This window comes from Penaeus vannamei, chromosome 34 (assembly GCF_042767895.1).
Source record: "Penaeus vannamei isolate JL-2024 chromosome 34, ASM4276789v1, whole genome shotgun sequence".
NCBI lineage: Eukaryota > Metazoa > Arthropoda > Malacostraca > Decapoda > Penaeidae > Penaeus > Penaeus vannamei.
Window position 1 is genome coordinate 18,721,199 of NC_091582.1, and position 5,000 is coordinate 18,726,198.

Consider the following 5,000-nt stretch of genomic DNA (forward strand, 5'->3'; position numbering starts at 1 on the left):
ATGTATGTACTCCCGAAAGCCCATAGAACAACCGTATCCGCCTCGAACACCAAGTCCCAAACACGAACTCACCGTCGCCTTTCTCTAAGATCACCCCACAACGTTCCCTCCAGCGTGAAATAACCCGCTAACGCAACACAAATAACGGAACTCCCAAGCTGTTGATTCATCGCAGGTAATTTAAAAGGAAACCCACGGCGCAGGAATTCACGCGGGGCATAGAAGCATGAGCTGCGAAATGGCAAAAAAAAAAAATTCCAGATTATCCCTTCAGAAAGCAAACTTATTGGCTGCGCGGATGCACGTCGGGAATGTAAACAAAGAGGAGAGGTAAACAAACGTGACCTCTTAGGGCCTTATGACTGTTTTTTTTTTTTTTTTTTTTGGGGGGGGGGGGGGGGTTGTTTTCGTTTTTTTACTTTCTTCGGATAGATATCTTTTTTGGGGGCCCCCTTTTGGTGACATTCATTTTATATATGAAAATGTGTATATATAAATTTTATTTTTATATACACAAAAAACAAAAACAAATAACATATATATATATATATATATATATATATATATATATATATATATATATATATATATATATTTTATTTTTGTTAAAGGGGGTTTTTATGTTTTTTTGAAAAGACGCAAAGACAAAAATAGATAAAACCTCATACATTCAGACAAATCGACCCACTGCCTAGCCACAGACAGCAATAAACACCCTCACTCTTTCGTCCAATTCTACGTTATTGCTCGTCTTCTAACCCCTTTCCCCCTTCTCCCCATTTTTTCCCGTTCCCCCTTCCAAGATTGAGGGTGATAGATTTTTGGGGAAAAGGGGAAGACGTGGGGGAAGGGGATGGAGGGAAATGGGGGAGAGGGAGGGTGGGGGAAAGGGGGAGGTGGATAAAGGAAAAGAGATAGAAGGGAAAGGGGAGAAAGGGAAAGGGGAAAAAAGGGGGGGGATAAGGGGGGGAAAAGGGAAAGAGAAAAAGGGAGGGAGGGAAAGGGGGGAAAAAAGTTGGGGGAGGGGGGGGGGGAAAAGAAAAGGGAGAGAGAAGGTAAGAGGAAGAGAAAGAGAGGAAGGGAGAGAAAGGGGAGAAAGGGAAGAAAGGGGAAAGGGGGGAGGGGAAAAGAGAGGGATAAGGGGAAAAGAAATTAAAAAGGGGGTGGGGGGGGAAAAGGGGGAAAAAGAGGGGGGGAAGGGGGGGGGGAAAAGGGGAAAAGAGAGATTGGGAGGGGGGGGGGATAAGAGAAAAAGAGAGGGAAGAAAAGGGGGGAGAGGGAGGGAGGGAGGAAAAAAGGGGGAGGGAAGGGAGGGGGAGGGGAAAAAAGGGGGGGAGAGTAGGAGAAGGGGGAAAGGGGGTGGAAGACTAAAGAGAGGGGAAGGGGGGGAGGGGGGGAGAGAGAAAAAAGAAAAAGAGAGAAAAAAAAAGGGGGAGAGGAGAGGAAGAGAAAAAAAAATTTTTGAGAGGAAGGGAGGGGGGGGAAGGGGGAAAAGAGAGTGTGAGAGTGTGTAGATGGAGAGAAGGGGGGGAAAAAAAATTTTTATAAGGAGAGAGAGAGACAAAATAAAAAAGGGGGGGGGGAAAAACTACTAAAGGAGGAGAAGAAAGGGAAAAAGAGGGGGGGAGTGGGGGGAGAAAAAAAAGAGAGAGAAGAGGGGGGGAGAGAAATGGGGGGAGAGAAAGAGAGGGGGAAAAAAAAGAAAAGAAAAAAGAAGAAAGGAGAAAAAAAAAGAAAAAAAAAGAGAGGAAAAAAAAAAAAGTAAAAAAAGAAAATTTTTTAAAAACTTAAAGTTTTCAAACACACACACACACACACACACACACAGACGGAAAAAAAAAGAAGTAAAGAAAAGAAAATATGTATATGAACACATGTATGTATGTACGCCCACATACACACACATTTCCGAAATTCCTCTCCGCCCCACCTCGTTTCCCCGTTGCCTTTTCAGCGAGCCTTCGAATCGTCTCCTGAAAAGAAGTGGGAATATTATTGCCTGGAAAACCTTCCCCTCTTTGCGCTATACATATTTACTCGTCGAATTTACCCATCGGATTTCTCTCACAAAACGTTCTAGGTTCCTGCTAGTTTATCATTGTGATAAATGCAGCACGAACCGACTCACGTAAGAATTTTAAAAACCCTTTTTTGGGCCAATGCGCAGGAAACCCACTCAGTAAGAATACTTTCAAGCCCTTTTTTTTAGGAAAAAAAAGCACGGACCGACTCACTTTAAAAATACTTTTTAAGGGCCCTTTTTTGGGGGAAAAGTTTTCAACCACCCCCTAAGAATACTTTCAAGCCCTTTTTTTTGACCCAAAGCAGCAGGAAACCCACTCACTTTAAAAATACTTTCAAGACCTTTTCTAGATCAATGCAGCAGGACCGACTCACTTAAAAATACTTTAAAAACCCTTTTTTTTGGGGGAAAAGCAGCCGGAAACCCACTCACTTTAAAATACTTTCCCAAAACCTTTTTCTAGATCAATGAAAAAAAGGACCGATCACGAAAAAAACTTTAAGACCTTTTTTTAGCCCAAAGCCCAAAACCCACTCACGTAAGAATACTTTCAAAACCTTTTTCCCGGGGGAATGAAAAAAGGAAAAAACTCAATAAGAAATTTTAAGCCCTTTTTTTTGGGGGGAAAGAGCACGGACCGACTCACGTGGAAAATTTCAAGACCTTTTTCTAGACCCAAAGCAAAACGGACCACTCACTTTAAAAAATTTTTTAAAATTTTTTTTGGGGAAAAGCAGCACGGACCGACCCCGTAAGAAACTTTCCCAAAACCTTTTTTTAGGAAAGAGCACGGAAACCCACTCACGGAAAAAAACCAAGACCTTTTTCTAGACCAATGCAGCACGGACCGACTCACGTAAGAATACTTTCAAGACCTTTTTCTAGACCAATGCAGCACGGACCGACTCACGTAAGAATACTTTCAAGACCTTTTTCTAGATCAATGCAGCACGGACCGACTCACGTAAGAATACTTTCAAGACCTTTTTCTAGGTAAATGCAGCACGGACCGACTCACGTAAGAATACTTTCAAGACCTTTTCTAGACCAATGCAGCACGGACCGACTCACGTAAGAATACTTTCAAGACCTTTTTCTAGATCAATGCAGCACGGACCGACTCACGTAAGAATACTTTCAAGACCTTTTTCTAGATCAATGCAGCACGGACCGACTCACGTAAGAATACTTTCAAGACCTTTTTCTAGGTAAATGCAGCACGGACCGACTCACGTAAGAATACTTTCAAGACCTTTTTCTAGGTAAATGCAGCACGGACCGACTCACGTAAGAATACTTTCAAGACCTTTTTCTAGGTAAATGCAGCACGGACCGACTCACGTAAGAATACTTTCAAGACCTTTTTCTAGATCAATGCAGCACGGACCGACTCACGTAAGAATACTTTCAAGACCTTTTCTAGATCAATGCAGCACGAGAGAGAGAGAGAGAGAGTGAGAGAGAAAGAGAGGGAGAGAGGGAGAGAGAGAGAGAGAGAGAGAGAGAGAGAGAGAGAGAGAGAGAGAGAGAGAAACAAGAAGGAAAAAAACAGTAAGAATAGTTAATGTGGTGTTGTATCTCCATGTGTGTTGGATCCAACTTTAAGAGGCAAAACTTCCCGCACGTAAGAATACTTTCAAGACCTTTTCTAGATCAATGCAGCACGGACCGAATCATGTAAGAATACTTTCTCGACCTTTTCTAGAATGTTGTGGCTCGTCGGCGTATGAAATCACGGTGTAAATACTCCTCGCTGAAATCACGGTTCTCGCAGGGCCTATCTTTATTACAAATCGCTCGGTGTCCTATAAATTAGGCTGCCTTTGCTGCGAGCCCAGAATGTTTAGCACAAATCACCGCTGCGCTGACATTGCCGAGCGAATTGTAATGCTCGCCCTCCCTCAGGCCCTGCTCGAGAATGTATCACCCGCGTCATCTAAGCTTGATAGTGTGCCTCGCGCCGTATTACCCCACTGCTATTGCATCGCCCTCCGCTGGTGCTGAACCGCAGGACCTCGGACGCGTCTGTGATCGCTTCGGAATTTACTTGGAATCTTCGGCGGTTCCATTGCCGGCGCGGGCGATAAATGGGGTCGCTAGATTGGCGCTTTTACGCTCGCTTTTCGGCGGTCCTCTGGTATGCAAATGTTTCCCGCGGCACTGGGATTGCGAGTTGTCTATGGATGGGTATGGTCAGTGTATCACGAGCGGGGCCTATCAGTATACTAATCACGTGATCAGTGGGTCGTTGGTCAGCGTGCTTGCCTGCGTGTAAACTAGCGAAGTGTGCAAACGACATGGTACCGCTATTAATGGCGTCGAAGGTGGTAGTCACAACAACACTTTGTGACTGTGTATTTACAGCTCACAGTATATTGAATTTTTTCATGTCAATACATCATCAAAGGATTTAGAAGAGTTAACAAATCTTCATCTGATGGATATGTTATAGTGAACATGCACATTCCTCCCCTGATGCAGTGAAGTGATGGACCAACTGTGTGATCCGATGAAGTGCATTCGACTCGTGTTCGAGTGACGATCCTCATGCTGTGAAGTGCTTGAGTGACGTGAGGTTTTTGTGCCGTCCAGTGTAATGTAATATAGAAGTGTAGTGTAGTGGTATATTTTGGACATGGAATATTATTGATGCGTTTTTTTGTCCATTCTTATATGCTCTTTTTCGTTTTTTTTTTTTTTTTTTTTTGTGTGTGTGTGAATGATCTACACTGAAGTTCCCGTTAGTTGCACAGCATCGCGCCCGTGAAGAAACTCCACCCACGCCTGCCATTGATTTCCAGGCCTGGCCGCCCATGCCCAGCTATTACCTCGTCTCCGTGGTCAGCCATACAAGCGCCAAGGATTTACAAGTCCAAAGCCTTTATAATTAATAGATATTTAATTCGTTTTATTTTGGGGGAAATGTCCTCAGAATATAAGGGGAAAATGACAAAAGTAAGAAAAGTGTAGAGAAAAT